This window comes from Rhineura floridana, chromosome 7 (assembly GCF_030035675.1).
Source record: "Rhineura floridana isolate rRhiFlo1 chromosome 7, rRhiFlo1.hap2, whole genome shotgun sequence".
NCBI classification, from domain to species: domain Eukaryota; kingdom Metazoa; phylum Chordata; class Lepidosauria; order Squamata; family Rhineuridae; genus Rhineura; species Rhineura floridana.
Window position 1 is genome coordinate 92,720,429 of NC_084486.1, and position 19,038 is coordinate 92,739,466.

At 42.3% G+C, this 19,038-nt stretch overlaps 1 protein-coding gene across 2 annotated transcripts in view; it reads left to right on the top strand.

The window, feature by feature from the left end:
• The first annotated feature begins 14,832 nt into the window (after positions 1-14,832).
• STAG1 (STAG1 cohesin complex component) overlaps positions 14,833-19,038 on the top strand; it is a 261,776-nt gene continuing 257,570 nt past the window's right edge. Inside the window, exon 1 of one of the 2 annotated variants that reach the window (XM_061636505.1) lies at positions 14,833-14,967. The gene's annotated coding sequence lies outside the window, so the exon portion shown is untranslated. The remainder of the gene's footprint in view (positions 14,968-19,038) is intronic. The other variant, XM_061636504.1, reaches the window with a different exon arrangement.

Below are 19,038 nucleotides of genomic sequence, written 5' to 3' on the forward strand. Positions count from 1 at the left end.
AAACAAGTAAGGGCATTTCTAGGTGTGGCTGGTTTTTATAGGAAGTTTGTGAGAATTTTTGGGGAAATAGCAACCCCCCTGCATGAATTAACAAAGAAGAAGTGTTCTGAGCGGGTGGTATCGACGGATGAATGTCAGAAGGCTTTTGATCTGCTAAAGCAAGCCTTGTGCCAAGGACCCATATTAATAGCACCAGACTATGAGCAACCATTCATCGTGGCTACAGATGCGTCAGACCTCGCGCTGGGAGTCGTCTTGCTGCAGGAGAGAGAAGGCACCAGACATCCAGTGGCGTACCTGAGTCGCAAGCTGACGCCGAGGGAGAAAAACTATTCGTCGGTCCAAAAGGAGTGCCTAGCGGTCGTGTGGGGACTGAACAAGTTGTGCCCATATGTGTGGGGATGAAGATTCACGGTAACAACGGATCATCGGGCCTTGTTATGGTTGCAGACTATGAAAAACTATAACACTATGCTGCAGAGGTGGTCCTGGGCCCTACAGGACTATCAAGTGGACTTCCAGTTCATAAAAGGCAAAGACAATGTACTGGCCGATGGACTTTCCAGGCAAGTGGCTGGGACTGCAGTGACGTGACCAGATGGAGGAACAAAGAAAGACATTTTCCCCATAGAGACTTGTTATATTGTTAACGCAACGTATAAATCCTGGAACAGGAATAATACTCTTCTGTTGTTTTAAGGGGGGGGAAATGTGATGTTCCTGTATTAGTGTAAATAGGGTAAGTGCTGTTTGTATAGGAGATACATGGTAAGTAGAATGAAAGAGGAAGGGGGAGTGAATGGGCAGTAGAATGCTGGATGATTGGCTGAATGTTTAAAATGGCTGACAGTATAAAAGGAAGAATGACAGGTAAATCTGTGTGGACGGTGGTGAATGTTAGTGGGTTGTTTTAGTGGGTTTTGAGAGGAGATTGTGTGGAGAGTTGGTGGATGTGAGGAGAGGGTGGAGTTCGGATTAATACTAAGACCAGTACCTCAGGAATAGATGTAACCATATGCTTAAGTGCCTTTTAAAGAAATCTTGTTATCTTTGTTATTCAATAAATACTTTTGGTTTACCAAAGGCCTGATCCTTGGCTGGGGTTTCACAGACCAGAAAGGAGGGTAAGGTAAATACCAAGGCTGAAGGATAACAAATGGTGGCAGCGGGGAAGGGAAGAATAACACCACAAGCAGTCTGAGTATATCAAAGGGATTGGGACAGCTTAAGCACGCAGTCACAGAGGTAACCTAATTGAGGGAGACTCAGGCCGAGTCTCTGGGACTACTGGTTATAGGACGTGACTGGTGGTGCTGTCTAGCAGGGGGATCTGTTGAGATCTGTGCTAGAGCGGGGAGAGAAACCATAAAAAAGGACAGTCCGGACTGGTGGAGTCCCTGGTGGTGCCTAGAGACAGGCAGTAACCACGAGCAGGTAGGAACCTGACAGGGAGAGCCAGGGAAGGGCGTCACATGTGGTGGCAGTAGCGGTGGGATACGAACCAAAGAGAGTCCCAAAGACACGTGGTGACAAAGGAGACGACGTCACAGGTGTTGGCTGTAGCGGTGGTACGAATACTAGAGAATCCCTAACAGTGGTGCGGCAAACAGAAATAACAAAACAAGATTACTTGTGAGAGTGACTGGCAAAGAGTGTGTGGCAACGAGTGAGTGACCATGGCTGAATATATAAAAATGAAAAGAGAGGAGCTGGTGGAGAAGTGTATAACATTCAATTTACCTCACGAGGGTAAAGGGGTAGATGAATTGAGGGTAGCACTTATAGGATTTGCAACTGCCCAGCAAAAACAACCTGTCAGGGAAGAGACCCCAGAAGGATACTTAAGCAATCCTGCTTATATAGAGTATTTGAGAGAGAAGTTAAGATGGGAGGCTGAGGAAAACGACAAGCAGAGGGTCTTTGAAATGGATGAGAAAGATAAACAGTGAGAGATGGAAACTGAGAAGTTGAGGATGGAAACTGAGAGATTGAGGATGGAAGCTGATGGGAAAGATAAACAGCGAGAGTTAGAAACTGAGAAGTTGAGGATGGAAGGTGCAGAGAAGGAAAAGCAGCGGGAGTTGGAATTTGAGAGAATGAGAGTGGATGCGGAATTACAGGTGGAAATATTAAAATTGGATAGAGAGAAATTTCACTCTGAGGAGACAAGGAAAGACAGAGATGGAGCAAAAATAAAAATTACTCCAAAGGACTTTGCTGTCTATGAGCCTGGTCAAGATCCTCAAATTTATCTCACAACCTTTGAAAAGGCAGCTCAATTGTGGGGGCTACCTGAAGATAAATATATGCAGTATTTATCAAACCTGATCAAAGGGGAATTGGCAGAGGTATACCAATATTTCCCCTCAGACAGGCCCGTCACCTATGCTGAGTTTAAAGAGGCAGTATACAAAAGGTTCAGACTGGGACCTGACTACTTTAGAAAATTATTCCGAAACTGTCAGATCCAAGCAGGGACGTCTTTTGTTGAACTAGGAGCAAAGCTGATGGATATATTTGGGAAGTGGATGAGTAGTGCCAAAGCTCAGTCAGTGGAAGAGGTGAAAAGCCTCATGATACTGGATCAATTATACCATCAGTTACCACCAGAAATAAGGCTCCTGGTCAAAGACCGTTCCCCTACATCTGTGCAGGAGGCCGCAGAGATGGCGGATCACTTTGCCTCCAACAGAACTGGCTGGGTGGGGAAAACATCAAGAGAGTTTAAACCCAGACCATATAATGGTGGCAGAAAGGATGTGGTGCCACAGCGAGTGAGTCCTCCAGTAAAATCTGAAGGGCACAGGACACCCCAGAGTGGATCTGTGTACCCTAAAACAGAGGAGAAATTATGCTACAAATGTGGTAGACCGGGGCACCTATGTTTTCAATGTGAGGTTGCCAACCCCATTAGTAATCCTGCTCAGGCAAGGGCAGTAAAAATAGAACCAAAAGATTTAACCACAAAAAAGGTTCAGTTCTGCCAGATAAACTGGACAGAAGTAACAGACCTTGATTCAAGTCTGAGAGAGGAAGTGAGTGTACAAGGGGCAAATTATTGGGCATTGCTTGACACTGGTGCGGCTCAGACGTTACTGAGGCCAGATTTAATAAAATCTGAAGAAATATTACCTCAGAAAACGGTGAATATCCAAGGAGTGAGGGGTCAACCAGAAGGCTTGCCTGTGGCCCTGGTGAAAATGGCGTGGAGAGGCCGAGAGGGCAGATATAAAGTAGGCATTAATGCCCAACAACAAGAACCAGTGAGGGAGACAGGGAGACAGGGAGAGCCAGGGAAGGGCGTCACAATGTCCAACACTAATTTATATAGTGTGAATGGCAGATGTGCACCCTTTAATATTTGAGATATCTCCTGGGGAGGCCTGCTTGGCTAGAACTCCTGTTGTATACCCATTACAGGAAGAGGTGAAACATTAGTATAACATTGTTGTCAATACCTAAAGAATGTAATTGGCTATCAGTTTGTTTCTAGGCTTAATTCAAAATGCTGATTTTGAGCAATAATAAACAGCTTGAGTCTAGGTTTCAGGGAGGGCTGTTTTCTTCTATATGAGTTACGTGACTGTTAAGATTATCTTCAGACACCTTGCTCAGTTTGCTGATCTCACTTTTAAGTGAAGGGTAGAGCCGTTTGTCATGTGAGGCCTCACCTGTGGAACTCAATTTGATCTCTGATGGCTTTTAAGTGTCACTTGGAAACGCAGTTTCCTTTCCCCAGGCAGATATGGGTTTCTTTGGATACTGCTGCTTAAATTGGACTTTTTCCTGTTTAATTCAATGTAAATGTTTTAAAGACTGTACTCTCCATGATCAGAGGTAGGATATAAATACTTTAACATCAGTTACTGGTGCAAGCACATTGCTATATAAAATATAACCCTATTCATAGGTGGAACTCTGACCAGGTAGCAGTATACACCATGGTAGGAATCCTGTATTAGCACTTTGTGGGGTTTTAAATTTATCGAGCTGGACAGAGAATTCTGGGTCTGATCATCATATAATATTAGTCTATTCTGTGCTTAAACATTTCCGAATCTTCTGAAGGTATACTTATTCCCCAAGTATATATATTTCTCTTTGTAGAAGTACCTATTCGCGTATTTACTTGAGACCATTTCCAATTACCTTCTTTCAAAACCATACTTTTCAGCAGTTCGAAATACAGCACATTGTTAGAACAAAGCGGTTCTTCACATGAATTTCAGCCGAACTACGAAATGCCCTGAAGATTGTTGTTGCTCTAAAAAACCTGCTTATTTTTTTCCTGCGTACGTATCTCGCATTTCCTTAACACTTTCTTAGTACAATAGCGATTAAACAAATACAACTCCATCCGTGTTAAATGCTTTAAGGCTGTCTTCTACTTGTGCAGTCATTAAGCTGCGTGCTCCCCCTGGTGTTGAGCTTGTGAGTAACAACATAGCTCGAGTACAAGCCTTAGACAGCTTTAGGACGCGCATCAACCCGACCCGGAGGCGCGCAAAAAAATGGCGAAGGGAACTCCCCATCAACTCCTGCCGGAACGGAACTGTCACGTAGACCACTTCCGTCCGGAGGTCGAGTTGCTGCGCACGCAGAAAGAAAGTGTACGGTGAGTGAACGGGGTCAGAAAAGTAACGCGCTTGCGCGCACATTTTCGCGCGAAAGCTGTTTTGGGCGCCTTTACTGACGGGCGGGGTTAGCTCGCGTAGTGTGTAAACGCAGCCAGCAGGAGGCGCGCTGGGTCTGGTTGGCGGTGGCGGCGGCTGCGCCATTGGCGGGTAGGAAATGCCGCCAGATGGCGGTTTAGGATTGCGGCTCTACTGAGGTGCGGCCCCCGGCACCGCCGCTTGTTCGTTCCGGCCCGCCTTGGCCTCGGCCCACCTGGACCCTTCTCCCGTGGCACCGTAGGATTCCCGGGGGCGCTGGCCCAGCTGAGGTAACAGTCAGCGCGGGCGGAGGGAGGGGGGGCTCCGAGGCTGAGATCCAAGATGGAGGCGCGAGGGGCGGGGGCAGCGGGCCCGCTGTCTCTCGCTCACACATTCGGGCCGGGCCAGCGGGCGGGAGCCGGAGCCAGAGCTGGAGGGAGGGAGCGGACTGGCGGTTCTCGCCCGAGGAGGTGGCTCCTCCCGGGTGGCGGCCTCCTTTCCCTCTCGGCCCTGCTCTTCTTTTCCCTCCCTCCGGGGCCGGGGTGACAATGGAAGGGCGGCGGCCCCACGGGGCGGCCTCGCCTCCCCGATTCCTCCGGTGCCTCTTCTGATCCCGGAGCCCGCCGCTGTGTGCCCGCCTCCGCGCGGGGCCTGCTTTCACTCGAGCGCTCTTTCCCCCTGTTCGTTCTTGGCCGGGCGGCGGCGCTGAGCAAGAGGGGCGATATTGTCGCCCTCGCTTTTCCCCGGGGTTGTGGGGTACTGGTGGTGCCGAGGATAAGGAGCCGGGAAAGGGAGGGTGGCCGAGATAGTGGGGACATTGGTACAGCGACCGTGGAAATTGGCGGCGAGATTCGTTATTTGCGAGAACGTCAGTAGGGCAGCTCCATGGCGATGGAAGGCGGAAACGGGGAGGCCATTTGGGGGTAGCCTTGCTGCTAAGGGGGCTTGGCTTACGGAATCGGAATAAGATGCCTAAAATAGCGAAGCTGTGGTACTGAGTTGGGCTGAACAGTTGTGTGAGAGATAAAGTGTTGGCTTCTGGTTGGGACGCTGGTTCCTGAGGGAAAAAGAGATTAGAATCAAGTGACAGATTTCTGGTAAACACTGGTAATAATGAGGGGCGATGGGTTGGCGCTGTACAAGTTGGACTTCGTGGAGAGCTGCACTTAGGAAGTGGAGTGGAAGGGATGGTTGGTAGGTGACCATAGCAATAGGCACCTGAAGTTCTGTACTGGTCTCAAAAATCACCCTGGATCCTTGAGTTAGATATCCGTCCTGTGACAACTTAGAATTTCTGTCAAGTAAAGTTGTATTGTTTGGGACGCCCGTAATCTTGTACTGTACTGGATAGTGTTAAGCTGCAGGTAGATTAGGTGTTACTATGGGACATACAGCAAGTAGTGGATCATACAACAGCAGCAGAGAATACTAGGCGGAGAAAATGTATTTTATTACCCCTGCTAAGGAAAGCTTCTTTTCAAACAACCTTGTACCAAAGGAATACCAAAGGAGTATCCCTGCCCTTAACATTATAGAAAGGTTATTGACAAATAACAACACTGATGACTTTCTGTAGTATTGTAGAGTTAATAACTGAACTGCAGTTCTTACATGTAGGATTATTCCCCACACTTCCTTTGAGCTCTTTAGGTACTGTTCTTCCTAAGATTGAAATATTGTGTATTGTTAAGGAAGGGTGGGATATAAATTAATTAAATAAATAAATACATTAGCCAGTATGCTTGCACATGTTGCAGAATCTCAAGGAACATTGTGAGTATTAATGAAACCTAAGAAGTATATTATATTTTCTCTTGTTCCACTAAAATGTCTGATGTGCTAAATTATTAATGTAGGAAAAGCAGTTAATGTAATAACCAGAATAGTTTCACCTAACTTTCATGAGCTGTTGACCTTCTGAAATTCAGAAACAGATTTGGGCAACCACCCATTGGAAGAATATAATACATTTCATCGTCTTAAGAATCTTAAATAGCTTAAAGTAATTTTTTTGATCAATTCACTTAAATGCAATCTTAAGCAAAGTTAGAGGTTCCAAATTATTTTTTATTTACAGTGTATTTGTTTGAAACATTTTTATCCTGCCTTTTAGGACAAAAGGTTGAATCCAATGTTCTACTCAAGTAGACCCATTGAAAGCTGTGAACATGTTAGGACTGTTAATTTCAACGGGTTTACTCTGACTATAACTTAGTTGGATACAACCCAAAGTCCTCACAAGATGACTTACAACCAGCAAGTTAACAACATACAGGAAACAGTTATAGAAAATTAATAAATGAATAGTAAAACCACAACTGGCCAACATAAAACCGTTCAGGAGAAAGCTGATAGAGAGATGGAGAGTCTTCCACCTTCTTAGGCATTTTGTTCCACTGTTGAACAGGTTGTACCATTAGGAATGTCTTTCCAATATTGAAATCCCCTTTCTTGTAATCTGAACACATTGGTTTGAGTCCTACACTCTGGAGCTGCCTTCCCTAACTTGGTGCCCTTCAGATAATTTGGATTCCCAACTCCCATCAGCCCCAGCCAGCATGGCCAGTGGTCATGAAGGACGAGCAATGTAGTCCAACAAAATCTGGAGACCACTAGATTGGCACTTTGATTTGGGCACTAAAAGGAATTGGTATTTGATATAGATACTAGGTTACATGAACTATCTGGCTCCCACTAGCATTTTGGTAGCTGCATTTTGTACCAATTTGAAGTTTCTGAACCTTCTTCAAAAACAGCCCTTTGCTGAAAGCAATACAATTGTCTAGTCTGAATGTAATGAATGTATATGTGTAATTGGGGCCTGTTCAGTTTTTTTGAGTTAAGGGTTCAGCTGGTTAGTGATTACAGCTTTGTGGAGTATGTTGTGCTTTTTATCTAAAGGATACAATCTTAACACAAAAGAAGGATAATTCCATTTAAATATGTTAACCTGAACACTTAATTTGGGAGTATGACTTCAATTCATTTTAGTAGAACTTCATATTTTCTGGATTGTGCTAAAACGTTGCAGTCTGGCTTTCATTTAAACTACTCCTTCTCCTTGCCATTCATGTAGTTCTCTTTCCTCTCCCCAACTCTTGGAGTGTTTAAGAGAGAGATGTTGCATCAATAAAAGCAGTACTGCATGGTTTTGGGCCAGGATTAGTTGAAATGCAAAACCATTTCCCTCTTATAACTTCATTTGCTTCTTCTGCAATCCAAAGAACATAAGAAGAGCCCTGCTGGATCAGGCCAAAGGCCCATCTGGTATAGCATTTGGTTCTCTCAGGAGTCAGTGAGACGGTTGTTGTGGGAAGCCTGCAAGCAGGACCTGAGTACAACAGCACTCTGCCCGCTTGCAATTCCCAGCTGCTAACATTCAGAAGCTTACTGCCTCACAGTGAAGATAGAACAAAGCCCATCATGGTTAGTAGCCATATTTGGCTGTACATTCCTGGATAGATAAACCACTGGGAATGCTCTTTTAAAAAAATGTTTTACCTTACCTTCTCCCTATTGGTGCACCAAACATGGTTTGCTTAATGTGCAGTTCTCTGTTATATCTGAAATGGGGAACTATAGTTTTAATATCAGTTTATTAGCCAGAATATTGAACCGTGCATATTTTGTTAGACATTTGGGATATTATTTTGAGGAAGGATCATGCATCAGTGGTAGAGCATCTGCTTTGCATGCAGGAGGTCCCAAGTTCAATCTCCAGGTAGGGCGGGAGAGATGTCTGCCTGAAACTCTGAAGAGCTGCTGCCAGTCAGTGTAGACAGTACAGAGCTATATAGACCAATGGTCTGAGTCAGTGTAAGGCAGGTTCCTGTGGATAAGCAGCATCAGTTGACAGTGGATTGGCCACTGCAATATGGCTTGGTTTCACAAGGATATGCCTGATCTACCTACCTACCACTCTTCACGAAAGGGGTCACAGGGTAGTTTACATTAGAATAAGGTGACACAAAGCAATACATAATAAAAACATTAAAATTATTTTCATAAATTCATGAATAACGTAGTTAGCAGGGTCAAACTTTGGAGTATTTTTTACACACTGATCTAAAGGAATCCATTTGGTTCATTGTGTCATTTGTTGAACTATGTTTTTGGAACACATTTTGTTAAAGGAAAGCTGTGTATCCACAATTCTTACTTGATTTTGGTTGCTGAATCTTTTTTCTTTTTTGTTGTTGTATGCTTTCAAGTCGATTACGACTTATGCCGACCCTATGAATCAGCCACCTCCAATAGCATCTGTCGTGAACCACCCTGTTCAGATCTTGTAAGTTCAGGTCTGTGGCTTCCTTTATGGAATCAATCCATCTCTTGTTTGGCCTTCCTCTTTTTCTACTCCTTTCTGTTTTTCCCAGCATTATTGTATTTTCTAGTGAATCATGTTTTCTCATGATGTGTCCAAAGTGTGATACACAGTATGGTTCAAAAGTTCAGATATAGATATATCACTTACAACGAAACTTGTAACTTGATTCCTTGCATAAGGAATAAGCACCTATTATCAGATTATCTTGCTTAGTTATTTTGTCAAGTCCTGCAATGTATGGTTTAATGATAATTATTAAATAATTGACTGAGACACTGTAGCAGTTCCCACAGTGATCTTCTAATGAAGAGCTAAACCAAGGGTTGCCAACCTTACTGGACCTATGGGCACGCTTGGAAATTTGAGAAACTGTCATGAGCCCCAATACAAAATGACTGTCATGAGGAGTGTGGCTAGTCACAAAGGACAAGCAAGTGAATACAAGACACAAGTTGGGTCTGAGCCCATGTGTGAATCCACATATTTGAATCCATATCATACTGTAAAATGTCAATTTCACAGAAGTCAAAGGGGTGGGGCTCAGAGGAGTAACTTGCCCAAGAAACTGGAAGTAATTTCCATTGGACTTGGTAGGTCTGAGTAGAACTTCATAGGATTGCTCTGTACTTCTCATCCATTTTGTGGGTGGCCAGATGCAAAAAAGAACAGAAGAAAACCTTTGCTAGTTATGCAGAAGTTTCATACAAGCTGCACCTGCTGAAATTCCATCTTCTACAAAAATATTAAAAGTGCAGGAGCCCTATCTTCTTCTGCCGTCCTCTTACTCTCTCCTCTTTCATCTGTTCTCCTCTTTCCCTGGGCTGGAATCCTAGGCATTCTTACGTGGGGATAATGTAGTAGATTTTGCTTCTGAGTAGATCTATATAGAATTGTTCTGTTCATCCAGGGCACACACACTCCCTTTTCTTTTCCTGCTGCCCAAGTGTACCTTTTTTCTGTGCATGGACACAGGCACATTAGTGTAACACAGCTTAGCTTATTTTTCCTTCTTTTCTTTTTACCTGTACCAAAGTCTGTTCAATCAGAAGGGAAGGGGCCAGATGTAGACAGTGAACACTGGGCATAGAGGAACTGGGATCTGAGCAAGCAGCAGAGAGATTGGTGAGAAATCCAGTACAGAAGGGAGTAAATAGCCTGTCGGCTGTCAATGCCTGCCTTTGGAGGTGCCATGGTGTTCGTGGGCACCACATTCTCCAGACGTAAACAAACCACAAATAAAATGATCACTTACATTGGCCTAGTTTGGAGTTATTTGGTGGTATTCAACTAACTTCTTGTGCCAGAGTTAGAGCTGGTACAACAGGGTTTGTCCCCTCTCTTCCTCCCCACACCTGTTTTGGGGGATTGGGGGAATTCCTAAAACAGATCTAGGGGATGCATAGGTGGAGGAGAGGGGGAATCATTCTGTCATGCAACGAGAGATCCTTGCGTGACTGAACAATTGCCCTAGCACTATGTTGAATACAACCCCATGCTTCTGCTAGGGGATAATTTTAAAAGTCCTTGATGCCAGTTTTTTCACTGCTGTTTTTTGTTAAAATCTTGTCTTTTCATGCCTTTCCTTTCTTGCTCAGTGTACTTCTTTTCTTTTACTTTTCTTCCATTTCCAATCAGTTTTCCTCTCTCCCCATTTCCTCTTGTTTACTGCTATCTCTTGTGTATCTTTATAGTTTCTGTATGCAGTTCACCCCATCAGTTCATTCTAGTAGGTCTTTATAAACTCCAGTAAGATTTTTGCCTCTTGCAGGCGGAACTCAAAAGCAGAAGTGCACAGTCTTTTTGGCACATATGCCACAAGATAAGTTGCAAGTGTGGTACATTGCCACTGTAAGCACAGATAATGTATACACATCAATCCCTTTCACTGCCCAGGTATTTTGGTGTAGTTTTGCATCTGTCAGAGACCATGCTGCAGCATTAAATGGAAGAAGCAGACAGGACTGCAGTCTGACTGTGATATAACCAGGTTCACAGGCCCCATGCGGCCTGTCCAGGTGTGCTGCAAACCCTTGCTGCTTGCACTATATTTGACGCAGCTTAGGATTTTATTTATTTAATTAAAGCATTTTTATCCCACTCTTTAGCCAAAAAAGCTCCCAGAGTGGCTTAAAATCCCTGCCACGGGCGTAAAATCTAAAGGACGAGATACAAAAGGAAAACGGGAAGGAAGAGGAAAACAAGAAAACTCAGACATAGTTCTTAAAATTACAGTTCTTATATTTTAACTTTGTCCATGGAGTTCCAAGATCTGAACAGGCTGGTTCATGACAGATGCTATTGGAGGTTGCTGATTCATTGGGTCACCATAAGTTGTTATTGACTTGAAGGCACATAATAACAACCAAGGAGTTCAGAATGGTGGTTATGAATTTATCCCACTCTTTTCACATAAGAATTCTATGAGACAGGTAGACTGAGATAATTAATGGCTTCAGGTAGCCTGGTAAGCTTCATGGCTGAGTCCCTCTATATACTTAGCTTTCAGGAGCAGAGATCTGAGATGTGTGGACACACTGGTGGGAATAATGGATTGGGTCTGCCAGTGCTTCCACGCAGCCATAATCTTGCTACCGTAGTGATGCCAGTGTTAGTAGGATGGTTCTGCAGTGCTGCACCACACTGGCTGCTACTGCTCAGTACACTGTGCCACATTTGCAGTTACAGTGCAACTACACATTTGTCATCTTCACATGTTAAATTCCCCCTTTCCTCCAGTTACAATTAAATTTCATCTGCTGTACCCTTAAAAATAGCCTTTAAAAGCTACAGTTGCTGTATCACACAGGAACTCTGAAGATCTGACATGCTATGGTAGTAAATACTACAATGAAACCAACTGAATCTTTTATCTCAGGAAAGCTGGTAATTCAGCCAAAGCAGGTGGCTGTAGTGGGACTCATCTAGAGATGTGCTTAATATATACAAGCTGCACTGTACTGTTTTCTAACATGCTAAAAATAAATAACTAATGGAAAAATGTAAACACCACAATGTTATTGGTTATAGAATGCTGTTTGGATTTGTACCCTAGAGGAACAAGCTAGTATATTCAAGGTGTATAGACATTTATTTTTAAAGACTCTGTTAACATCTTAGGATATATTTCTGGGCAAAAACAGAAGTATGGAAGGCAAATTTGAGGAGAAAATGACTTGCTTGTGATTTAACTGATTAATTTTATTACTAAATATGTAACTAAAACACCATGGCTTAGGGGTAGAACATATATTTTCCATGCAAAAGATACCAGGTTTTTTCTCCCCTCAGCCCACTGGTAGCTACTGAGAGCTGCTGCCATCCAGTATAGACAATACTGAGCACAATGGACCAGTTGTCCAATTTGCTACAAAGCAACTTGTTTCAGTTTCTAACACAAGTATTATGCTACAGTTAATTGACATAGTTCACTATGAGATGATTATCTCAGTTTGGAGGATGTAACTTACTAGACTACAGTCCTATAATGCAGTTATAGGATCTCCTTATATAAGGAACAGAAGAGTATTTGAGTACACAAGCAATTAAATGATTTACTCTTAAAACGTATCTCTGTTCTTGAGACTTGGGGTGAGAGTTCACAGTACTTGACATCTGTGTGAGTTATAACTGGACAATTACATCTAATAAAATTCAGAACATCTATGCATGCTTAAATGTATGTGGATAATCGAACTCTTAATAAGATAACTGGAAATGGCTTCTCTGATTAGCTAGCTGTGCTGGATGATAAACTTTGCTCTTGCCTAGAAGGGGTTAATGGAAAGAAGCTGACATTTTAGCTGTGATTGAATAGCTATTCAATGTTGTAGAGTCAAAAGGCCACTGCTTCACCAAAGAGAAGGGCTATTTTTCAGAAACCCTTCCTTCTAGTAGTAAGGAAAGATCTTGCAGAATAGCTAGTGATGGTGGAGACCTTTCAATTTTTTAAAAAGTTCTGGTTGAGATTAGCTAAAAATAATCATTAATTGGAATGACTTCCCTTGGCAAACTGGGGGACTGTGCCAGTTGATTCCCTAGTATTTTGATACGTAATACTAAGATATACTGTACAAATGTGGGGAAAAGTTTCCAGCATCTGAAAAAGTCTTCCATCTACTTTTCCTCTAATATGTGGAAGGTATCTTATTGTTACAAAATTATGGATTTTTTAATATTTTGAATTGGAAAAAAAAATCTTTGTTAACACTTATACAACATTCAGAAACAATGTAAAAACTTCTGGTTGAAGCACATAGCTTTAAGCTAGGAATAATTATAAATGTGCAGTGATTGCATAAGAATAACAACATCTCTGAAGGTTGTATGCTGGATGAAAAGGCTGTTCTAATTATTTTTGTTGGTCTAAATTTCTGACTCCTCCCTGCTGTTTTTGAGGGGAAAGACACTCAAGAGCAGTAGGTCAATAAAACCTTACTCATTCTTTTCATTTTTGTATATAATTCTGTGTTGCAATTCATTTGCTGAACCAAATTGGCATCTTAGTTTATCCATAATCAGACTCTAGATCAAACTTCAAGCAGCGAGTCATGAGGGTAACAGGATCTGTTGCATATGCTATCTGCTATTGCCATAATCTGCATCTATTTACTTATTTCCTAAAATAAACATTCCGAGGCAGATTATTCTCTTTTAAAGATAAAATGCTAGAGCAGTGAGAGATCAAATTGCTTAGACATGGGTTTTTCAGAAGAGGCTCATGATCCAGAAAGTAGGGTGGATTGATTATATCAAGATGATCTAAATCAGCAAGAAAAAAATACTGATTTCAGTTGAGTTTCTCATTGACATGATTTCATATATTTCCTAAAGAATGGTACAATTCTGACCATTAAATCATGTTAATTTACAGTTAAACTTTTATTCTTACAGCCAGGGTTTGCATCTTTTTGTCTCACTGTATACATTTTACATATTTTCCTTTTTAACCTATAGGGAATGTCTGTAAAATATTCCCATATCCATGTTGGGTCTTCCTTACAACCCACATCTATGACAGTTTATGCAGTTAACAGCACAATTCTATACTTGTCTGCCAAAAAGCCTCATCTGAGTTCAGTGTGGCTTCTTCTCTGACAAATGAGTAAAGGATTGCAGCCTAAGTATTGGAAAATAAGAACATGTACACTTGCCTTCTTTTTGTTGTTGCTCCTTTCGGCTTCACTTTGCCTTGCCACAGCCCCACCCTCACAAAACCAAAAAAAAGAAGCAAAAATGAAATCCCTGTTACTAATAGTCAAAGCAAGGTTTGTTAGGGAGCAATCCAACTTGCAGTCAACATCTGTTTTTAAATTTGTAGATTTGTTTTTAATGTTTTTAATTGTTGTAAACCTCTCAGAGAGCTTTGGCTATGGGGCGGTATACAAATGCAACAAATAAATAAATAAATAAATAATTTATGCCGGGCTGAGGGGAGCTGGCTGTGGTGGATCTCCAGCTGAGCCAGCTGGGTTCTGGCACAGCAGGTTATGCTGGTATAAGTCCCTCGACTGGGGCTCAGCTGAACCAGCCTGGTTTGGCCAGGACCCAACCGGCTCAGCCAAGACCAGCACAAGTGGAGCCTGCGTAAGTTGGTGTAGGGCCCCAAAAAGGGAAATGTTGGGAGTGTGTCAGGGGAGGGGCCAAGGTGAGGGGACTTAAAGCCACATCCAATGTTCAGAGCGCTCTTCCGGGTCCCAATCCAGGGAAAAGTTATGCCAGGAAAAGGTCAATCTAAGAAAATAATTGCAAGAGAATTCAATGGAGAGGGCGTACTTTCCAGTAGGACCATTTGGGAGAGCAGGCTTTTACTTTCTGGTCCCTGCATGCAGTTCCTGGCTGAGCCAGTGTTTAGCCAACCCAGGGGCTCCTGAATGGCACTTCTGAATGCAGCAGTACTTTACGCCGGCTTCTTTTGCTTCAGCACAACTTATGCTAGCTCCCCCTGATTTGGATTGCACCCTTAGTTACTGAACAGACTAAGGTGATCAGGTAGGTGATCATGAAATGCCTGTGTTTGGTAGGTAGAATGTATATATTCATATTATGAGAAATGATCAGATTGATTTTTTTGCATAGAAAAACTTACTTTAACTCAGTATTTCCTGTAAAGACATTGATTCAGGTTAAAACTTAATTGTTGGGTTAACGTGCATATTGAGATTATTATCAAGTACTCTTGGATGAAACAGATTATCTTGACCCATCCTAGTCTGGGTTCAGGCCTGGTTATGGGACTGAATCGGCCTTGGTTGCCCTGATGGATGACCTTTATCGGGAGAAGGACGGGGAGTGCAACCCTGTTATTGTTACTTGATCTCTCAGTGGCTTTTGATATCATTGACCATGGTATCCTTCTGTGCTGACTTGGTGAGATGGGTATTGGAGGAACTGTTTTACAGTGGTTCCGATCCTATCTCCAAGGTCGCTCTCAGAGAATAGCATTGGGTGACTGTCTTTTGGCCCCCTGGCAGTTGTGCTGTGGGGTGCCGCAGGGTACCATCTTTTCCCCCATGCTGTTTAACATCTATACGAAGCACTTGGGAGCAGTCGTCAGGATATTTGGGACAAGGTGTCAGCAGTATGCTCATGACACCCAGCTCTATTTCTCCATAACATCTGAATCGGGAGAGGCTGTGGAAGCCCTGGACCACTGCCTGGACTCGGTGGTGGGCTGGATGAGCACCAATAAACTGAGTCTGAATCTTAGCAAGACAGAGGCGCTGTGGGTTGGTGGTTCCCGAGTTCGGATAATTGGTCAGTCGCCTGCTTTGGATGGGGTCGTATTCCCTCTGAAAGAGCAGGTCTGTAGTCTGGGGGTGCTCTTGGATCCATCTTTGTCACTAGAAGCCCAGGTGTCCTCCGTGGCTAGGAGTGCCTTTTACCAGCTTCGGCTGGTGAGACAGCTGCGGCTGTTTCTGGACTGGGATAGCATGACCACTGTTGTCCATGCACTGGTAACCTCCAGGCTGGATTACTGTAATGTGCTCTATGCGGGGCTACCCTTGAGGTTGTTCCGGAAGCTGCAGCTGGTGCAAAATGTGAACGTGAGACTTCTCATTGGGGCAAGGTATCACCAACATGTCACCCTGCTGCCGAAAGAATTGCACTGGCTGCCCATTTGCTACCGGGCCAAGTTCAAGGTTCTAGTTTTGGTGTACAAAGCCTTATACAACTTGGGACCAGGATACCTGAAAGACCGTCTTACCCCTTATATACCCAGTCGATTACTGCGCTCTGCAAGTGAGGGCCTCCTGCAGAAACCATCTTGTCAGGAGGTTCGTTCTGCACAACACAGGAAATGGACCTTTAGTGTGGCAGCACCTACCCTGTGGAATTCCCTCCCCTTAAATATTAGGCAGGCGCTATCTCTGCTACCTTTTCAGCGCCTTTTGAAGACTTTCCTCTTTCAACAAGCCTTTTAAGTTGAGACCTATCCCAGTCTGCGTCTGTGTTAGAATTGCTTTTAATGTTTTCTTTAATAATATATTTTAACCCTTTTTTAAAAAGATGTTTTTAAAGCTTTTTTTAAAAAAAAGTTTTTAACGTTGTTTAGTTTTAATGTATTTTAAGGTCTTTTTATGATGTTTTAAAGTGTTTTAGCGTTTCTGTTTGCTGCCCTGGGCTCCTGCTGGGAGGAAAGGTGGGATATCAATCAATCAATCAGCCATTATAAGAGAAACTTAGTGTTTACCATTTTACTTTAAAAAACAGTTACATTTTAAAGATTTATTTTAAATTTAAATGCAAATTGATGTATATCCACCTGCTACAAAGGCAACAAGGAAGAGAAGGTTTAGCAGATGAGAAGAACAGCATTTCTGTTAACTTTAGCATTGTAAACCTCACTGAATGGGACATGAAGGGGCAACACTGAGGTAGGATAGGAACCATAGACCTTAAATGACCACTATGCACCATATGCGTGTGTAACTATTTTCCATACACTGAAAAAGAATGACATTCAAAGGAAGGCTTTGCCTGTAGTTTCTGGTGGCACAAGGAGTGAATATTGGTTGATGGGAAGTTAATTTTTCAAATCCACAGTTGACCCTAAAGCTCACGAGGTGGCTTTGGAAACAACCTATCTAACCTACCTCACATGTTTGTTAGGATGTTAAAATAGCATTGTGAACTTCTTTAAGTAACAAAATAAATAGCCTGATAAAGAAACTGTGGTATAGTTGGAACAACCCATTTAAATCTGGCTTTTTTTCTGGAAAAGTGAAGAATTGCTTTGGAATAAGTGTCATCAGCGTTTGGGGTTTGGAGGGCGAAAAGGCTGGCAAGCTTGATGAGGTCAACTGGTAGATAGCAGTTGTTTATCTGCCTGTCCCAGTGTTTTAATATAGTTTAAGAGAAATTCCGCCCTCCCTCAGTGTACTAGTTAATCAAGGTAGATGGTGAACACTTTGCAAGAGTACTCAGATGAAAGAGTTTTCCAGTTACATGTTAGAATTATTTTAAGAAACTTTGAAAACATCCATACACACCAGAGTAAATCTTAAAACCCTAAAATGCAAGCACAATCTACCTTGAACAAACATCCCTGAGGAAATGTGCAAAATAATTGTCTGTTGAATCACTTAATTGTCTTGTGTTGTATTATACAATTTATATTATGATAATGTACATGAACGTATTGTTTTACCTTATTATTGATGATCTAATAGAATGCACAGAAGCATCCTGCCTCCTCTGCCACAACAATCATTCTGTGTTGGGGATACCGTTTGGCATCCCTCTGGTGGTAGAGAAATGTAGAAGTGAACTGCTTATAAAGACCCTTAAATGTAAGGGAGGGGTAGCAGAGACCAACACAAAACTGCTGCAGCTGGACAAAAATGAAGCTTCTCAGCTAATCTCCAGTGATTATTTTCTGCTGCTTGATTGAACTTGTATGGCTTTTCTCAAGAAATGTGGTGATTCCTTCTTTGAACAGATACTCATTTTTGAATATTGTTACCACTTTGTTTCAATCATCTGTTACAGTTGGATGGGATAAGACTTTTGCCAGTCTGTTTTGACAACTTAGAAGAAGCATTATGGTTTTTATATTAGCCAAGAAATTATGGACTACCTACGTTCTGTTTATGCAGATATTTTTATCATGAAATGTTCTCCCATCCTTTTGTCTTGGAGCACATGTAGTATGGAATGGCTTCTACTGGAAAATATGTTAATCTTCAAAGGCCTGGTTTGCATATTATATTAAACCTAGTTAAAATAAACAATGGTTTAATGTGAACGAGCAGCTTGTTTCACTCTTCCCCACTTTGCTGTTGTCATACTTGGGAGCAAACAAGTCTAGCTCGTCATTATGTGCAAACCCAGCTTATACTTTCTTTCTCTCCAAACAAACCACAAGCAGAAGCCAAGGTTTGTTTTGGGGTTCCTGCTTGTGTTTTGCTTGGGGGAAACAAATCATGAACCGAGTTTCACACATAACAAGCAAGACAGAAATACTTGTGAGCAGTGCTCAGAGTGCTCATTTACATTAAATCAGTTTTATTTTAACCATGGTTTAATGTGAGATACAAATTAGGACAAAATGAAAATATAGCAATTTGTTGTTTAAATATCAAATAAACAAGGCTTATATAATCAATGAATGATACATTAGTGTATTAATAAGTAGCTTGGGAGTGCATGGTATTTGAATCTTGGCTGTCTGATTATCCTAGTTGGAAGTTTTTCTTTTGACAAGAGTTCATACTTTGTTTACCATTCCTTTGAATAAAATTCTCCTTGTGTCTACTCCAACAGACGTATGGAGAGTGGCAATGAGAAAATGGGCCTTCTCTGTGGTGGCCCTTCTGATTTTGCGGCATGTCCTCCTGCAGGGAAGATTGCCTGGAACTGACTTGGCCTGGAAGAATCATAAAAACATTTTTATTCTCCCAGGCATTAGGCAGCAATAATGGTCTGGCTTTTAATTATTTATTTTTGGTATTCATCCTTATGTGGGTACAATGGTTATTCTATGCTATTGGGTGATTTTTGAGGATGAACACTCTTTAGTATATTTCATTTTAATTGATTTTTTTGGTATATTATCTCTTT